Source organism: Scleropages formosus, chromosome 17 (genome assembly GCF_900964775.1).
Source record: "Scleropages formosus chromosome 17, fSclFor1.1, whole genome shotgun sequence".
Lineage (NCBI taxonomy): Eukaryota > Metazoa > Chordata > Actinopteri > Osteoglossiformes > Osteoglossidae > Scleropages > Scleropages formosus.
In genome coordinates this window covers 9,916,277-9,937,030 of record NC_041822.1, presented here as the reverse complement: position 1 = coordinate 9,937,030, position 20,754 = coordinate 9,916,277, and the positions used below count along the sequence as shown (strand labels likewise).

The 20,754-nt window shown below is 41.4% G+C and overlaps 1 pseudogene; it reads left to right on the top strand.

Annotated features, from left to right (window-relative positions):
• Window positions 1–15,588: 15,588 nt before the first annotated feature.
• On the top strand, window positions 15,589–16,188 carry LOC108938468 (myosin light chain, embryonic pseudogene; annotated as a pseudogene).
• Window positions 16,189–20,754: the final 4,566 nt, after the last annotated feature.

Sequence of the window (20,754 nt, the reverse complement as noted above, 5' to 3'; positions counted from 1 at the left end):
CCTTCAAAATCTTGGAATCAAAGGAAAAAAACATTTGTATCTGTTCATCTCAGTTTTGCCTCCAATGTAGTGGGATGATCTCCCTCTGTCACTCAGAACTAACAAATCCTTAGAATTCATTCTACAAGTAGAATGTCAAAACACATTTCTTTTTAAACCACTTCTTTTTACCTGCACCCTTCCAATTTATATGCAGCAATTCAATGTAGGCAAAAATGGTGGTATTAGACTGTACTTTGTAAATCACCACTACATCTGTCACTCCCCAGCTCTTGAAATACACTTTGCTGTAGTTTCTGTTGTATGGTGCCTTTTCCTTGGACAAATATATCTGCTAAGTGAAGATGGAAGTGTTCCCACCCTTCCCTCGGAAACAATGCAAGAGGCTACTGTGAGTTGGCTTCAACTTCATGGCACATCCATCCATCCACATTTGATTTGGAGATTGCAGCGCAGGAGTATAAATTCAGTGTAAAATCTCATGGTAGAACTAGAACATGTGACTGAATAGTCACTTAGCATGAGTTGTATCATTTGGCTCTTGGTATTGTGTGGAAAAAAACTGAAAGTATTTCTTCAAATTGTATAATGTTCAATAGTGTTATTATAATAAGTAATTTTAAGATGTTCATTCTTAACACACATTATAACTTGATCTAGATGTGAAAATGATATGAAGTAACATGTCTGTGTATGTGTGCATGCAAGGTTAAAAAAAAGTACCCACACAAAAGATTGTTTTAATTATAGAATTGTTTATTGGAGATTTACACTAAATTCAATTACACATCCATTCAAAAAAAATAAAAAAATCTTGTCAATTCCTGGATATTGTGTTACTCTGTTAGTTCACTGTTGATTATCTTTTATTTCATAGTGAAAATCTTAAAAGTGTCAAGATTTATGAAGACAGAAAAAAGATGCTCAGTTATGATGTTCCTTTTGAGACTTGTTAACTGTCTCCCTCTACATCCTGGTTTATAACATTCAGATCAATTTGTTTGTGATCTTACAACCATATTCTTGTGTACAGTAATCATACTAATATCTTTTGAGAACTACATAAACTATTACATATTATGAAAGAAATTGCATTTCCTTTTCTGGAATTGATCAGTCGCAGGAAACTTGCACAAAACACTCAGACAAGTAGAGACTTTTCACAACAACATCGGTTGATGGGAGAGCTCCATACAACTGGATGTCTTCCTGATCAGTTTGCTACCTCCTTTTATTTGCAAGCTCATGCATAGGTCATCATAAGCCGTGGCAACACTTTCGAAACTTCCCCTGCCTCCGACACAAAAGTGATCTATACTCCGGACAATTTGTCCCCGTTTAAGAAGTATGATGGGACGCATCCTAAAAGTTAAATTTTCTTTGCTTTTTGTTTTTCCTATTAACATTTCTCCATTGCGTTAAACAGACAGCATACATTTTCTGAACATCTTTTTTTACATGATATTAGAACATATTAATCACTTGAAAATATTAACTACTTGAACATATTTTCCCACCACACTTGAACGAAGAAAATTTCACACCACTGTGTGTGTGTGTGTATATACAGTATATAGTCTGTGTGTTGTGTTCTACTTATTTACAAGCAGTATTCTGCTCCATATTACAATATTACATCTTTTGTTGATATAATGCACTCATTGTATTTTTCTCTGAGATGTATATTGCTTTGCAGAAAAGCATCTGCAAAATGAATAAATGTACATGTAAATATACATGACAGTGTCTTATTCCTTCTGTGTGTTGACAGATTGTTTCAAAAAGTGTTTCTCTTTAAATACGAGTCTCATGTGAGATTGAATGTTCACAATATAAGGCAAATGTGTAATCTCATAATGATTAAAGAAAAGAAACAAAACTGCATTGCACTGCCTACAACCGCTCTTCCCAAGTGAGGTTGTGGAAAGCCAGAGCCTACCGGGCAACAGGGTGCAAGGCCAAGTGGGGTTTGAACCCCAGACTTGCCATACAGTAGGCACAGGGCAAACCTACCACACCACCATGTCCCACTAAAAAGAAGCTCTATATTGTAAAAAAATAAAATAAAATAAAAAATAGGTGAACTGAGTATGTGGAAAACATTAAAAAGAAAAGCACTGCACCTGTTAACATTATTGAGTTTTAGTAATATTCATAAGAACAAGTATATTTGGTAAACATTCCTTCCACCAGGAACGCGGGATAAAATCTTGACATAACTACTGGGGGTTGGGGGGGGGGAGGGGCTGAAAAATCTTGTTTACGAATGCTAGAACACAAAATTCTAGTTCCAATGGCACATATACCATGCATTGCCCTGCAAAATTGCTGGACACTGACAGCAGATTTGCCAGATCAAAGCCAGGTGCCCCTGTGCCCTTGAAGAGCCCTGCTCTGGTACAATGTGAGTCTGCTTTGATTTGAATAATAGCTTGGCACTGACTGCATTGGGGGCACCCTATTGGGAATCTATGGGAGAATTTGACTATTTGACAAGGATTTCTTTCTGGATTTGGAGGTGATAACATCTGTACACCATCTGCCATGGATCCACGGGAAGTTAACCAGCACCATTTATTGAATATATGATTATGAGGCTGCATGCTGTTTATTTTAAAAGCCATCTGTTCAAGAGTTATGTTAAAAAAAAAATAATAATAAAAGTGAGAAGTGCATGACAAAACCTTGTCATCAAATAAACAAGCTTTCATTTTCTACAGTTCAGTGATATGTACTTTCCTGATCTATCTATCTATCTATCTATCTATCTATCTATCTATCTATCTATCTATCTATCTATCTATCTAGTAGAAGTAGTTCACTGACATGAAATAGTCTTTTGTATGTCAGCCTGAACAGCATAACTGATAAAACATTGTTTATCCATCATTTGAAACTCTTAAATTTACATTTATTTATTGAGGAGATGCTTTTGAGGAGAGATTTGGATACAAACACATGATTCTTGATCAACATGAACATTAACTTGTGGTTTAAAAATGTTCAGTTGGTATACATTTTGAACTATCCACTCATGATCAGTTTCTAAAGGTAATCAACCTGGCTTGGGAATTAGACCGATCAAAGCATTTTTCTTTTACTTTCCTCTGCGTCATAGATTACACTTCTTGTGGTACAGTTCATAAAAACAGCTTGCTCCCTAGCTGTAACCTGCAAAGCATGCAGTACAGATTTTCTGATTATGCTCCTACTTTGTTTGAGATAAAGTTCAGGGAATGTAGTCCCCTCTCAGAGGCTGCAGCCTTATACTGTAATACTCTTTTTTAATCAGATAGGAGCATATGTGGATTTCATCTTCTCTGTGATGTATTACTTTTTAACATTAATGCCAGCTCCATTGAGGTTGCATGCTGTAACCTTTCAAAGAAACTGTAACTGAAGTTTCAGACCATGGAGAACTGAAGTGAATTTCTGAAATGTTATGCATGTCATCTATAAAAATATGTTACGTTAACTGAATGATTTTCATATGAGGTCAACAAATAGAGTTTAACATAGGCTAAACTTTTGCTTTACTCTTAATTCTTGCACTATATATACTATATTGGGGACATAGCAAGTACCCTTCCATATTATCAGTGATTATTACCATCTTATTAAGATCTTACATGTTTAGTAGGTGTTTCTGAGAGCGAGCATGTATTGGTGAATTCTTTTCCTGATGGCAAACAAACAATTGGATCTGTGCGGGCGGGAGATAGTAAAACTGTACAAGAGCAGGCGTGTCTTGGTAGGTGGGGTAACGCACAGGACTGGAAGCTACTGGCTGAGGTGGAGAAACAGCTTCCGTTGCTACAGGTTATTGTGGTTACTTCATTACATCCAGATATGATGTTATATTCGGAGTGTGAGTGAGCTGTGTTTGTTGTAGAGTTAACAGTGCCATTTGAGGATGCTACTGGGGAGGCACATGAGTGGAAATTGTTAAAGTATGCAGATCTGGTGTCAAAGGCAAGAGACCGGGGGTGGTGGGCTTGTGTGAGACCAGTAGAGGTAGGTGTCAGGGGGTTTGTAGCTAAATGAGCTACGGGTTTGTAGCTAATGAGCTACGTCGTTGTTGGGGGAATTTGGTGTTAAAGACCATTCATTAAGGGTGGTGTGAAGGACCTGTCTGAGACTTCTGAGAAGGTGAGTCAGTGGTTATGGCTGAGAAGAAAGCAGGGTAGCTGGGGTTACAGGTTGGAGGGAGGTGTGTAGTGGTTGGTAAAACTAGTGGCAGGTGGCAAGTAATGGGAGGCAGCTGTTGGTATGTAAGGAGGAAAGGCCTTGTTAATTTTGTTGGTTTAAGTTTGTGGAGTGGTGCATTTGCAGCTGTTGTCGGCATGTATGGAAGCATGGCATTATCTGGGATGGCTTGAGTTTTTGAAGTTGGTGCATTTGATGGTATTTATGGAGGTGTGGTATTGTTTAATTGGCATAGTTGAGTATGTGGAGTTGCTGTATTTATTGAGGGTGAAGGGTATGTAATGTATGTGAAGGGGGGGTTGGTCTGGGATGCCAGACTGTACTGTTTAGCCTCCCTGAGCTATTGTGGTCCTAATTAAATGAATCACTGATGAAGGGAGGGGCCCACTTTTCAATCTCAATAAAATACCCATGTTGGAACCTTGTGGTTGATGAGGTGGTTAGAGAAGGAAGTTAAGCTGTTTGGTCTTGAGTCATAGAGATCTATGATGGCAATGCTATATGGTTTGCTCTGTGGCTTCACAGTGAACTCGGTCGAACTGGGTCCCTGTGTAGAGCTGTTGTAATCTACAGATGGGATGTAACATCTTGTTCTGTGTATCTTGAATGTTAGCTAATAAATCTATTCTTTCATAAGCACTGCTCCAAACTAATCAAACATTATTTTATACAAGACTTGAACATACATAGTTATTTTGCTTTTCAGATTATAATCTTTTTCTGCATCATTCTTTTGGAGTGTCACACTGACCTAACCACTACAGGCCAGAGGAGGGGCCACTCAGCGCCGCAAGCCCAGACCCATGCACCTGTTAACACTCTGAGAGTTACTGAGGTATAAAAGAAGCAAGCGGTGGAGAGCAGGTTGTCGATTCTTAATCAGAATTTTCGATTGTGCTCTCTTACCAATCCCTGTTCCCATGCCTTGTTCCATAGGTGTTTATGTTCCAGTCCTAAGTACCTGTCCTGTCTACTCCTGCCTCTTGTTCTCCAGTGGTCCAGTGTTCCAGCCTGGTATCTCATCACGTCTCCGTGATCCTGTCCTACTCACAGGTTCACTTTTCACTTCACGTCTGCGTGCAAATACATTGACTTACTTTGTTCTGCGTTCCTTGTTTCATCTCCACCTAGTACTTTAGTTTGCACTGTGCGGTTTTACATATTCTCTGCACTTGGGGTCAAGTCACTTTTCGTCCAGGTTCGAACGTAACGGCACCGCGTGTCCGTGTCAGACACCCATCTAGATGCTACAGCAGGAGACAGAGTAACATTCCCAGTACCCTTCATTTGGGATCAATGGGAGAATAATAAAACCTGCTTTCCTCACATTCCTTTTAATTATAGTCATATATTTGAAGTAAACTCTCAAGAAATAATTTTCCAGAATTAAGTGTTTTCCCATGTGTCAAGTCATATAAGTCATTTTCATACTTTTAAAATGTAAACATTAAAAAAAACTAACTGTGCCTGCAAAATTGTATGCATTTGTACTAATGTACAAATTATTACTCAAATGCACCACTTAGGTGGTACATTGGCGCAGCAAGTAATACTGGGTGGTGTGAGAGGTGGTAGGTTTGATCCCTGCTCAGTCTTTGTGGAGTTCTCACGTCTTTGCTTTGCTTGAATAGGTTTCTTCTCACAATCCAAAGATTACAGAAACTTCAGAGACTCCAGTTATTTAGAAACTATGCAGTATAGCAGTCGTTATGTAGTGTAGCATTGCAAGTCACCTTGTGTGAAAAGATATGGGCTAAATACTAATAAATGGTGTTCAGTGGAAGTCACTTTGGAGGAAACTCTCAGCTAAGTGCATAAATACAAATATGAAAAATCTGTTTCCTCAAAGGGGGTGCGGTGGTGCGGTGGTGCAGTGGGTTGGACCGGGTCTTGCTCTCCAGTGGGTCTGGGGTTCGAGTCCTGCTTGGGGTGCTTTGCGATGGACTGGCGTCCCGTCCTGGGTGTGTCCCCCTCTGGCCTTACGCCCTGTGTTGCCGGGTTAGGCTCCAGTTCCCCACGACCCCGTATGGGACAAGCAGTTCAGGAAGTGTGTGTGTGTGTGTGTGTGTTTCCTCAAAAGCACAGAGAAATTATACATTGAAATAAGTGTAAATTTTAATATCTTTACATTGTTGCTGAGACAGTTCCTTTACTATATCTAATGCTGGTGGTTTTTATCAAGCTTCCCATCAGTCACTGAGAAACTATTTGTTGGTCAGTTCAAATCCATCACTCAAAATGTCACTTCAGTGACTTTATCAGATTTCAGCATCTATAAATGCACTTGGTTGAGTACATATCAAGGTCTAAAGTCTGACTTGTTGTCTGTTTACAAATATTGAGGTTTCCTTTCATCTTCTGCTATCCATCGTACTCTACAAATGTAGTTGTTGCCGATTTCAGGAGTAAGGAATTTTACGTTTTAACTATACACATTTCTGAACCGCTTGTTCTATACGGGGTCGCAGGGAACCGGAGCCTAACCCGGCAACACAGGGCATAAGGCTGGAGGGGGGAGGGGACACACCCAGGACAGGACGCCAGTCTGTCACAAGGCACCCCAAGCAGGATTCAAACTCCAGACCCACCAGAGAGCAGGACCACCGCACCCCCCACATTTTAAGTGTTTCAAATGATATATTTAAACGACCTGTATATTTTAAATAGTCATTCATTTTGAAGGAACAAACATATTATAAATATAACACTTCCTTCTCTTGCAAAATGAATGCAATAATGTATCATTCAGTCCCACTATACTGGTAGATTTGAGAAAGCATTTACAGAAGCACAATGAGTCTCAATGAAATTATTCTTAAAATACAATGCACCATAGAATATGACTGAATATATAGAACAATAAACTCAACAAACAACTTTGTACTGAATCCTTGCATTTCAGCAGTTATCAAGCAGAAACGGCCAAGCTGTTAATTAGTGAGTGCTCAGTCAAATACCTCAAACCACTTAGGTATTATTAGTTCAATGACGCTTGAGCCTGTCAATCTGTGATGAGATAATAGTGTCCATATCTCACTCTGGAATGTAAGCCTCGTCAATTGCTGTTTAAAACAGATCCTTAATGCGCCTGGACCTCTCAACTTCTCCACCCCATGGAAAATCACCGTTTCTGTGTTATCTTGGGGCTTAAGTGCCCTTCTGCTTTCTATAGAACATTTTATACACACACACACACACACACACACTTTCAGAACCGCTTGTCCCATACAGGGTCACGGGGAACCAGAGCCTTCCCGGCAACACAGGGCGCAAGGCCAGAGGGGACACACCCAGAACGGGATGCCAGTCCGTCGTAGAGCACCCCAAGCAGGACTTGAACCCCAGACCCACCGGAGAGCAGGACTGTGGTCCAACCCACTGCGCCACCGTGCCCCCTCAACCATTTTATAATAGAAACAATTTCAACAGTGGCAGAATAGAGCAATTCGAATTAAAGACTGGTATATTCTGCATCAGGCTTCTGTTTAAAAATAAGGGCATACAACTCCTGTATGTCTTTTTTTTTTTTTTCTTAATTTCAGAAATATCCATTTGAATACTAGTTTTGGATGGAAAAATAATAAATGTATAAAATATGAAAACACATCTAATACATTATCTCAATTTCTAAATGTGCTGGAGGAACAATGGATATTGAACATATTTCAGGTTTCCTCACCCGGAAACTATGTACTATGAATAAATATTGCATTATAGAATTAATTCTCAATGTATCCAAGATATTGTATATACCAATAAACCTTCTGATACATAAATGTGTCAAAAATAGTAACTAATTGCAACACAATTATTTTCTAAACAGTTTATGTTCGGCATAGGCTTCATTCTCAGTAAATTAAATTAGCAAAGGTACATGAGGATTTCTTAGAACTCAGTACATCTCCCTTCTGATTGGTGCAACTATTTCAAAAATGAATGGAGACAAGTGGGGTTAAATCTTTTTCAGAATTCTGGTATGAATGTCTGTTATGCACCTTGGTATTTTTGAAAAGTTTATACTTTAAAAATGGGTATTGCATAATATAACGTGAGCAGTAGGTCTCACCATAGTTAAGGGCATGGATGTGTAACTCAGGTCCCACAAGAGGCTCTGTTATGTTACCCTTGAGCAAGGTACTTTGCTTGAATTGCTGCAGTAAAGCTATATAAATAGGTGGAATTGGGCATTAAGTCCCTGTGGATGAAAGTGCTGACTAAGCAATGAATAGAAATAACGGTGAATAATAAAAGGGGATTGTGTAGGAGACTAATGGAATTATTTCAGGGCGAAGTAACAAATCTGTAATTATTAACTCGAAATTAACAAGAAAAATGTTAAAAATGTCTACTTGAGAGGTGCGGACCACTGTGGCATAATCCATTATTTTCACTGTGTCTCTTTGAAACACATGAAAGTTGTTCATGAAATGGGATCACGCTGTATTATAAGTTCCTGCCTAATGGTTTTACAGTAGTGACAACTTAAATTTTATACAAAGGATGACTTAACAAAACTAATAACTTTGCTTATAAAACTAATAGTTTATTTGGAAATTGTTTTGTTTTAATAATTTAGCAACTCATTTTCTGCAGTTAATTGTACCATGTTATAACAATTTAGAAAAGGTAGTACTTGTTTAATATCCAAAAGTCTTTGAGAGTTTTGAAATTTTTTTATTCACAAATTACACAAATTCACAGATTATAACAGGGGATTCTGAAACACGTTTGTGCTGGCTTGATCTGTTTCTATTCAGTTTATTTCTGTAGAAAATCTGAGATTTTATTTTGGAAAAAAAAAAAAAATTACTTACAGAATCAGAACAATTAACCAAAAATCAGAAAAAGAGTAATTTATTATTGTTATTGTTATGTTGGGGGCATGGTGGTGCAGTGGGTTGGACTGGGTCCTGCTCTCCAGTGGGTCTGGGGTTCAAGTCCCGCTTGGGGTGCCTTGCAATGGACTGGTGTCCCATCCTGGGTGTGTCCCCTCCCCCCTCTGGCCTTATGCCCTGTGTTGCCGGGTAGGCTCCGTGACCCCGTATGGGACAAGCGGTTCAGAAAGTGTGTGTGTGTGTGTATTGTTATGTTCTACTATCTCATAATATTTTATTAATGTTACCTTGTCGGGGGTGCGGTGGTGCAGTGGGTTGGACCGCAGTCCTGCTCTCTGGTGGGTCTGGAGTTCGAGTCCCGCTTGGGGTGCCTTGCGACGGACTGGCGTCCCGTCCTGGGTGTGTCCCCTTCCCCCTCTGGCCTTACGCCCTGTGTTGCCGGGTTGGCCCCGGTTCCCCGTGACCCCGTATGGGACAAGCGGTTCTGAAAATGTGTGTGTGTGTGTGTGTGTGTGTGTGTGTGTTACCTTGTCTTATATACACATGCATACAGGCAGTCCCCAGGTTACAAACGTTCAACTTATGTACAACTCATAGCTATGAACCACCCCCTTCCTGACTGGAAGTTAATTTTTTTGTCACCCTTAAGTCACAATCAAATGAAAACTTCATAATTAAGTCTATTATTGAAAAAAATTGAGTTACATACATTGGGTCTAAGAACAAACAGGCGCTACTTTGTGATGTGCATCAAGGCATTGGCTGTCTACAGTGGTTCGTCGGTTTGTAGACAGGGCGCGCGAGGCTGAAGGAGGATGGACTTCATTCCTTTTAGCCAGACTTTCACACGACTGACCATGACTTCGCCCCGAACGTCCACACCTGCCCAAAATTATAACAGAGGGGTATAAAGAAGCCGCATCTGCACACCCTGGTTGTAGAATCACATTTGAGAAACTTGTGAACTCACGACAACCTAGCCATCCTTCCAAATCCCTCGTTCTCCCTCATTTGCCTCAATCCCTCCTGATGTCCACAGCTCCGGATGCTTGCGTTACCTCCCCGACTACAACATGGGATTATCCCCAAGACTTACGTTTATGCATCGACCAACCCATGCCTTTCATTTACATAAAAAATGGCCATGATTCAAACTAAAGTGGAAATAATAAAGCAATCGGAAAAAGGTGAAATGTACTTACACAAACACACATTCTTTCTCTCTTCTCCTCTCTTTCTATTATAAATTCTCTAGTAACATTTATTATTATCTCTTTCTATGTCTCTATTATAAATACCGTACTTACATTTATTATTATTATTATTATTATTATTATTATTTTTATTATTATTATTTATTATTATTTATTATTATTATTATTATTATATAAGTTACACGATGGCGCCGCGGATGGCCGCCTCGGTGTGGAGCTCCACAGTTGTTTTACTGTTTTTGTTAGTTTGCCCTGTCTTTAGTTATACTCCGACAATCAGTTTTACCAGGGAAGAACTGCTGAACATTCGGCAGTACACACCACCCGACATTTTACCGGTTTTCGACTTTTCTGACGTTTTGCTGGACATTGTAGTTGGAGGTGCAGCGGCGCTGCTCAAGCGCTCCAAGCGCTCCAAGACGCGCAAGCGCGGAAAGCGAGCCGGCGCGCTTGTCAAGCTCCGAAAGCGCGGCTTTAGAACAGCGCTGCCTAGTATCCATCTGGCGAACCTCCGCTCCTTACCCAACAAAATGGACGAACTTTTCCTCCTGTCCCAAAGAAACAAGGACTTTTTCAACTCTGCTGCTCTGTGCTTCACGGAAACCTGGCTGAATGAAGCCATCCCGGACAGCGCGCTACATCTGCCGGGCTTCCAGCTGTTCAGAGCGGATCGCGACGCGGAATCAGCGGGGAAATCACGTGGCGGTGGGACATGCTTCTACATCAACGAAAGGTGGTGTACAGATGTGACAGCGTTGAAGAAGATGTGCTGTCCCGACCTGGAAGCGCTCTTCATCAACTGCAAGCCCTTCTACTCGCCGCGGGAGTTTTCCTCGTTCATTCTCGTAAGTGTTTACATTCCACCGCAAGCGTGCGTGAACGCAGCGCTGCAACAGCTGGGCGACCAGATCACTGACACAGAGCAACAACACCCGGACTCTGTTATAATCATTCTCGGGGACTTTAATAAAGCAAATCTCTCCCGTGAACTGCCAAAATACAGACAGCATATTACATGTCCCACCAGAGACAGTAATATTTTGGACCACTGCTACACCACAGTAAAGGATGCATATCACTCTGTTCCACGGGCAGCTTTGGGGCTCTCTGATCACTGTCTGGTTCATCTTATACCGACCTACAGGCAGAAACTGAAATCAGCTAAACCTGTAATAAGAACTGTTAAAAGATGGACTGGGGAAGTAGAGCAGGACTTACAAGCCTGCTTCGAGTGCACTGACTGGAGTGTTTTTGAGGCTGCTGCTAGCGATCTGGATGAGCTCACAGACTCTGTAACATCATATGTCAGTTTCTGCGAGGATATGTGCATCCCTACCAGGACTCGTTTAACATACAACAATGACAAACCGTGGTTCACTGCAAAACTCAGACAGCTTCGTCAGGCCAAAGAAGACGCCTACAAGAACGGGGACAGAGTCTTGTATAAACAGGCCAAAAACACACTGGCAAAGGAGATCAGAGTGGCTAAGAGAAACTACTCTGAAAAGCTGAAGAAACAGTTTTCAGCCAACGATCCTGCGTCAGTGTGGAAAGGCATGAAAGACATCACAAATTACAAGACACCACCCCCCGGCACCGTGTCAACTCAACAACTAGCCGACGATTTGAATGAGTTTTATTGCAGGTTTGATAAACCATGCCTCACACCCTACACCCATTCAGACCCTCTCTCCACCAATCACTTAACAACTCAAGTAACCCCCACCTCCCCCCCTCCTGTACCTTTGATCTGCGAAGAGGAGGTGCGTCGGGTCTTCATCAAACAGAAGACAAGGAAAGCACCAGGCCCAGACGGTGTCTCACCGGCCTGCCTAAAAACCTGTGCTGACCAGCTGGCCCCTATCTTCGCAAAGATCTTCAACAGATCACTGGAGATGTGCGAAGTTCCTTCCTGCTTCAAACGCTCCACCATCATCCCCATCCCAAAGAAACCCAAGATCACAGGACTTAATGACTACAGACCTGTCGCCTTAACATCTGTGGTCATGAAGTCACTTGAAAAACTGGTGTTGGACTACCTGAAAGACATCACTGGACCCTTGCTGGACCCCCTGCAGTTTGCTTACCGAGCAAACAGGTCTGTGGATGATGCAGTCAACATGGGACTGCACTACATTCTGCAACATCTGGACAAACCAGGGACTTATGCGAGAATCCTGTTCGTGGACTTCAGCTCAGCCTTCAACACCATCATCCCACACCTCCTCCTGTCCAAATTAACCCAACTCTCCGTGCCCACCTCCATCTGTCAGTGGATCACCAACTTTCTGACAGACAGGCAGCAGATAGTGAGGCTGGGAAAATTCTCATCCGAAACTCGCACAATCAGTACTGGAGCCCCCCAGGGATGTGTGCTCTCCCCACTGCTCTTCTCCCTGTACACCAACGACTGCACCGCAAAAGACCCGTCTGTCAAACTCCTGAAGTTTGCAGACGACACCACACTCATCGGCCTCATCCGGAATGGCGACGAGTCTGCCTATAGACAGGAGGTCCAAGAGCTGGCTGTCTGGTGCAGTCATAACAACCTGGAGCTGAACACGCTCAAAACAGTGGAGATGATCGTAGACTTCAGGAAAAACACCTCAGCATTATCCCCACTCACCATCATGAACAGCACTGTGGCAACAGTGGAGTCATTCAGGTTCCTGGGCACCACCATCTCACAGGACCTGAAGTGGGAGCCCCACATAGACTCCATTGTGAAGAAGGCCCAGCAGAGGTTGTACTTCCTTCGTCAGCTGAGGAAGTTCAACCTGCCACAGGAGCTACTGCTGCAATTCTACTCCGCAGTCATTGAGTCCGTCCTCTGCACCTCTATAACTGTCTGGTTCGGCTTAGCTACGAAGTCAGACATCAGAAGACTGCAGCGGATAGTTCGGACTGCTGGAAGAATCATCGGCACATCCCCCCCAGCTCTCCAAGAACTGCACTCGTCCAGAGTCAGTAAAAGGGCGAGCAAAATCATTCTAGACCCCTCACATCCAGGCCACTTCCTCTTCGAACCCTTGCCATCTGGCCGGCGCTACAGAGCACTGTGCACCAGGACAGCCAGGCATAAGAAAAGTTTCTTTCCTCAGGCCATCTACCTCATGAACACCTAAATCTCTCCCCTAGAGAGTAAACCGTGCAATACATAATGCTATTTATATTTATAACTATTTATCACATTTCTCTTACACTCCCTTGCATTTGTATCTAGCGACTATTTTTGTGCTATTTTTGTATATTGGGTACTTTATATTTTTTTAAATATTTTTTATCCCTTGCTCACATACTCTATCTTCTCATCTGTGTCTTGTCACTGTCATTCTGTCTGTGCTGTGGTAGTTCCTGTCACCAAGACAAATTCCTTGTATGTGCGAACATACTTGGCAATAAAGCTCGTTCTGATTCTGATTCTGATTCTGATTCTGATTATTATTATTAAGCACATGATGCACATTGGCACATTGCACTGTCACTTTAAACATTCTCAGTTATAAGTTCTCTGGCTGTCTACTGTTATTTATTGTTATTATTGTTACCATTATTTATTATCAGTAGCATTACTTATTGTCATTGTTATTGTTTTGTTTTGTGCAGTATTATCTATTATTCTTGTTCATACTCTGCGAAGAAGCATTCAAAAAGAATGTCTTGATACTTGTACAGAGTACTTGTACCTATGACAAATTTGAAACTTAAACTTACTATTATTATCATTATATTGCATTATTATTTCTGTAGTGTTATATTAAAGTTGTTTTAGTGTATCCAGAAGTGTTTCTTTAATGTTTTTATGCATGTAAAGGTACACAATATACTGTATACTAAGACAAACATTTGACTAACTGACTTTAGACATGAAGCGCACCTAACTGTTCCGACTTAAATCCAATTTAAAGACAGACTGAGGAATGGAATTAGTTCGTAATCCGGGGACTGCCTCTATAATTCAGTTATCCAATCAACAATGGTAGCTTTATATTCATTATACAGCAGGGCACATCCCTTGCTCAATGGTACTACAGCAAGAGTGGGAATTCAACCCCATGATTTTTGATAACAGGGGGGTGCGGTGGCGCAGTGGGGTGGACCACAGTCCTGCTCTCCGGTGGGTCTGGGGTTTGAGTCCCGCTGGGGGTGCCTTGCGATGGACTGGCGTCCCGTCCTGGGTGTGTCCCCTCCCCCTCCAGCCTTACGCCCTATGTTACCGGGTAGGCTCCGGTTCCCCGCGACCCCGTATGGGACAAGCGGTTCTGAGAATGAAATGTGATTTTTGATAACAGCTCCAGATGCTCCCTAGGTAGGGTGGCACAGCGAGTAGCGCTGCTCCTATATCACACCTGGCTGCTGCAAGAGGACATGTGTTTAGTCCCCGTCAGTGTGTGGGCAGTTTGCATGTTCTTTTTGTGTCTGTATGCATTTACTCTGGGTGCTCTGTTTTCCTCTCAAAGACATGCTGTTCGGGTGGATTGTTGACAAAGTCAGCCATAGTTTATGAATGACACAGTGAGTGTGTTTCACTGATGTACAGATGAGTAATACATTGTAAGTAGTGTCTATAGCAGTTTAAGTTACCTTGGATGAATAAGGTGTGGGTTGGTAACACTACCTAGTGTTCATTGGAAGTCACTTTGGAGAAAAGCATCTCCTAAATGAAGTAATGTAAACATACCTATTACCTGAGTTCTGTGAATATAGTCTAAATGCACACACACACACACACACACACACACCATCTGAAACCACTTGTCCCATACGGGGTTGCGGGGAGCTTGAGCCTAACCTAGCAACACATGGTGAAAGGTTGGAGGGGGAGGGGACACATCCAGGATGGGAAGCCAGTCCATCGCAAGGCACCCCAAGCAGAACTCAAACCCCAGACCCACCGGAGAGTAGGACCCAGTCCAACCCACTGCGCCACTGCACCACCACACCCAAACTCTAACCCCCCCATCCTCACCCTGAAAGCAATTATACATTTTTTATACTGGAGAACAACGACTAAGATATAGGATCTAGAGAATATGAACTATTCTGTGCTCTCTGTTACTTCACTAGGTTGTGATTACATTATGCAAGAGGTGTCAATGACATGCACATGTCTTCTAAGTGTGGTGTTGACCTTGGACAACACTTAGTCATAAAGGTCATTCTATTTCTAGAATTCTTTTCATGTAATTCCTTGTATGGTAAGCTAAGTGGACACCAAGCATTCCCACCCATCCTGTCAGGAAGATAAGTCTTGCATAAAAGGCTTACCGTATCTGGTTAGTGCTGTTCCTTTTAAATACCCCTCTACTGAGGTGACAGTGGAGTTGAGCACTATGGCCCCCAAGAAAATTGAACCTAAGAAGCCAGAACCAAAGAAACCCGAGACCAAGAAGGAGGCACCACCTCCAGTTCAAACAGCTCCAGCCAGACCAGAGACACCACCAGAGCCAGTGTTTGACCCTAAGAGCATCACCGTTGAATACACACCTGATCAGATCGAGGAGTTCAAGGAGGCTTTCACACTCTTCGACAGCACACCGACTGGAGAAATGAAAATCACCTACGCTCAGTGTGGCGATGTCATGCGGGCTCTGGGTCATAACCCCACCAATGCAGAAGTGTTGAAAGTGTTGGGCAAGCCACGCGCTGAAGATATGAACAGCAAGATGCTCGACTTCGATACTTTCTTACCCATGCTCCAGCACATCTCCCGCTCCAAAGACCAGGGGAACTTTGAAGACTTTGTTGAGGGTTTGAGAGTGTTTGACAAGGAGGGTAATGGCACCGTCATGGGCGCAGAGCTGCGCCACGTCCTGGCAACTCTTGGAGAGAGGTTGACAGAAGATGAGGTGGAGCGTCTCATGGCTGGCCAGGAGGATGTAAACGGCCACATAAATTATGTTAACTTTGTTAAACACATTCTGTCGGGGTGAGGCTAAAGAAAGAAAGTAAAGATTGCAGTAAAAATCTCATTTGCTTTCTTCCTGCAAAGTTTTCTAGTTTGTTCCAGACGCAGCTGATGTCCTAAGATATGTACAATTAAAATAAATATAGAGTTGTTGAAATGCATTGAAGTAAGCAACCAATTGAATTTGCAATGAAAATGTTAATGAAACTCAGCTGATAATGAACATGAATTGTGATGAAAAAGATTATGCATTGAATAATTAGAAAATAATAAATGTACATTTAATAATGTATATCCTTCATTCTTTACTTTGTCATGACCTTTGTTTTGCAAGGTTAGTAACAGGAATACAGTACATGCTGAAAAACTGTTTTGATCACGCTGAATGTAAGATGTTTCAAGCTGCTGCATCACATGGGGCTGTACAGACTTGAGCGCTACACATCACATGCTGTTGCCTGCATAGGCAGGTGTATGAATGATGTTGCAATCACTAAGACTGTCTCCATTCAACCTAATCAGACACTGAATTTTGAGGTCCATTCACTCCTGAAAGCTCTCAAAGCTATACTTAAATCTGGGGATACAGTGACAATCAAAGCAACTAGGGCCAATTTAATCAGTAGCATCAGAAGAGCCAAATCAGCCTATGCCTTGTGCATTCAGTAGTATTTTGAGGATAATGACTCAAAGTGGATGTGTAAGGGCATACAGACCCTCGTTGACTACAAGAGATGAAACAATGGCAGCAATAATGATGGGAATGTGTCCCTGCCCAATACACTGAATGAATTCATTGCCCAGTTAAAGGCACTCAACATCACTTTGGCTGTAAAGGCACTTCCTCCAGGTGACCAGGAGCTGACTGTCACCTTTGCTGCTCATATATACTGAGTAATGAAAGTTCATGTTATGAAGGATTCACGTTATGTTACAAAGGATATGAAGGATCATATATATTGAATTATGAAAGTTCACATTAAGAAGGGCACTAGTTTATTTCTCCATCAGCAAGTGGGGTACGGAAAGGAGGGTGAACTGCAATGTAATGAAGCATTGTGTGGTGACAACAGACTAAAATGTTTCACTTAAAATACTAATCATCTTTCCCATAGTAAACTAACAAAACTGACCACGAGAAATCTGTAGATGTCTTACATGAACATGTTTGTCAGCATCTGATTGTTTGTTGGCATCAGGTAAAAAAAAAACATAACACTAGAAATATACCTCTATGTATTAGCTAGGTATGTTGTTCAAATGTCTATGATGTAGCTTTAATAAATTAGACAATAAGTTGACTAAAATTGGTTCAGCAAGATGCCAACTCCAGCACCCCATTTCCCTTCCCCTACATTTGAGTTTTTTTGTGTGTTAGTGCTATTCTATCTCGGGTGCCCTCTAGTGGTGGGCATTTGGCCATTTCTCGCTCAGGAACAGATTGGAATATCGTCAAAAACTGGTAACTCGGATTGGTAACGGATGTTTCTAGCATGAGATACAGTCCATACATGAAACAACAGATTATATGGGGGGAGTGACTGTTGCTCTGAGAATCCGTTGTTCCCAGTGTTCCATATTTTTGTACACCACACACACACACTTTCTGAACCGCTTGTCCCAGATGGGGTCACAGGGAACCGGAGCCTACCTGGCAACACAGGGCATAAGGCCAGAGGGGGAGGGAACACACCCAGGAGTGGACGCCAGTCTGTCACAAGGCACCCCAAGCAGGACTCGAACCCCAGATCCACCAGAGAGCAGGACCCAGTCCAACCCACTGTGCCACTGCGCCCCCACCGGGTTCACTATATTCAAATGTAAAATGATATAAAAAACTATATATTCCGGAAAAAAAATGAAAGTGAAATTAAAAAAAAAAAAAAAAAAAAACACAGAAACACAGTATGGATAATGGCAGCTGCAATACATGTGCAAACAAGTTCCTGATTTGCAGGCTTTGAGAGACTGAGGCACTGACCCTGGGGTTATACTAGGCTTGCTCTGATTAGCTGATATATAATGCAAGCTGTTATAAAGCTACACAAATGGCTCTTCTGTAGGTGGATTTTGCAAATGTTTGTGCATACACACACAGGAATTTGTATGCATAGTTGTATTTGAATATTTTTATTGTTTTTAATTGTTGTTAAATGTTCATGTTATTGTTTTTGTTATGTCTATTTTACATGTTTTTCATTCATTCATTCATTAATTTTTTATCTTTAAAAAAATATATACTTTTTTTTTGGCCACAGTCCATTGTTTTCATATCCATTGTTGCTTGCATGGACTGTACAAGCATATACAACTTTGACACAACATACAAGGATTTTTTTTTTTTTCCCCTTACAGTTGATGTTTTTGTTGATTTGATATAAAGCGTTTATGTGTCCTCTTTTTTCTTCCTGCTCTAAATTAGGATTCAGGCAATGATAGCATGAGGTGCATTGTTTCATGCTGTTTTGTTGTTAAATATTCTGAAGATATACAATGCCCTGATACTTGCCGGTTCACATGTATCTACAAGAGCTGTTTATTCACCAAGACAGCAGGTGACTAATTTTGACTACTGTTGAGCAGTGCATTAATAATGAGAAATGAAAGACTTGTATGAGCATGCATAAATGACTTTATGGTTACACCATGCAGAGCCTTGTAGCAAATAAGCCCCTGTGATGATCTTCTGGCAGTGTGGTAAAAAGCTTGTATGAAATCCAAGTATGAGGATCAATACATTTAATTTAAAGAAAGAAAGAAGAAACACAATAAGTTTAGATCAGTTCAGTAATTGTACAAGGCAGATATACTTTTTTGTAGTCAATCAGCTAACCTAGTGCAGTTCTTAAAATCCATTAGTATTGTTGCCTAGTTGCTTGCAGAAAGATCAAGACCACAGGATCAACTTATTTCTTGGAGTTTTGTCAAAATTACATTCTGGGAGGAAGGTATTAGACTAAACCTCAGGCCATCCCAGCTATCAATTACATATCACATATGGAGCATATAAACTCCCCTTAACCCTTCAGACTGTAAGGTGTGCTGCTTTTCACAAATCCACCAAAACCCCACCTCAGCTTCAACCTCATCTGACAGCAGTTGTGATCTTTGAGTTTTAACATGTATTAATGATGTATAATGAATGGATTTCAGATGCGTAATGGCAATGCCAGATGTTTTTCTCTGTGGCTTCACGTTGAAGTTGGTTGGACTGGATCCTTGTGACTAGCCACTGTATTATATGCATGGGGTATGACATCTTGTCCTGTGTACATATTCCCCAAAACACATGATCACAGGCTAATACTTCCAACTACCGAATCGTCACTTGGAAGGTGTGACTAGAAACATGAATGGAAATAAAGCATATATAAACCATTTCTTGCTTAATACTGCTCCCACTGATTATTTAACAATGCATGCATGTTTACCAAAAACATTAATTCTATTACATATTTACCTCCTTATGACTCTATTTGGTCAATGATCCTATAAGGAGAGCATCCATGAGTTCCAAGCATCCGAGACCTAGAGCATTAATCATGCTTCTCATCTTTTCTAAAACCTCATTAAATATAAGTCAATTTTTAACCATTACTTAACCGACAGTTTTGTCCAAAGTGACTTATAGTGTGCGGTTTTGTATACTAGGGTACTTAAAGTTATTGAACCATAGAGATATACAGCTGCGTAATTTTTACTGCAGCAATTTAGAGTAAGTAAGGCTCAAGGGTATTAAAGCCAAAACAAGGATTCAGAACAGGTTCTGTCTAAATTGTGCAGCAACAGCTCTAACCACTATGCTACATAGTGCAAACCAAAAGCCCCTTTCCCCCAAAAAAAGAAAAAATTAAAATGATTTAGCATTGAAAAGATATGAAGATTCATTCATTTTCACTGACCATTTGTCCTCATCAGGGTCATACCAGCCTAGACTGTATTCCAAAATCACCAGGTTCAAGGCTGGGAGGGCTATACCCTGAACAGGATACTAGCCTATTGCAGGGTAGCCACACATGCACAAAATCACTCAATCAATAACACACTACAGGAAATTTAGCATTGCCAGTTGATTTGAACTGCATATCTTTGGACTGAGGGAGGGAACACATGCAGACAGAAGAAGTACATGCAAGCTCCCTGCAGACCAAAACAAACTCAGATGTATGCCCAAACTGTACAGTAGTTGTTGGGCAGAATTGCTATCTGCTGCACCACTGTGCTGCCCCATAAAAAACAAAATCAAAATCAAAATCAAGTAGATACACAAACAAAAGATAATATGTTCCTGTCCAGTGCCTGTGCATTCATTCAGTAATGAATAAGATAATAATATAGTAGACAAGGGGACAAGGGGGCACATAGGCGTGGTGGCACAGTGGGTTTGGCCAAGACCTGCTCTCCAGTGGGTCTGGGGTTTGAGTCCTGCTGGGGGTGCTTTGTGATGGACTGGTGTCCCACCCTGGGTGTGTCCCCACTGGCCTGCATTGCCGGGTTAGGCTCCTGCTTGGGACAAGCAGTTTTAGACAATGTGTGTGTTTAATACATAAGATCAAAACTAAGTAGGACTTGTAAATTTGCTTACACATAT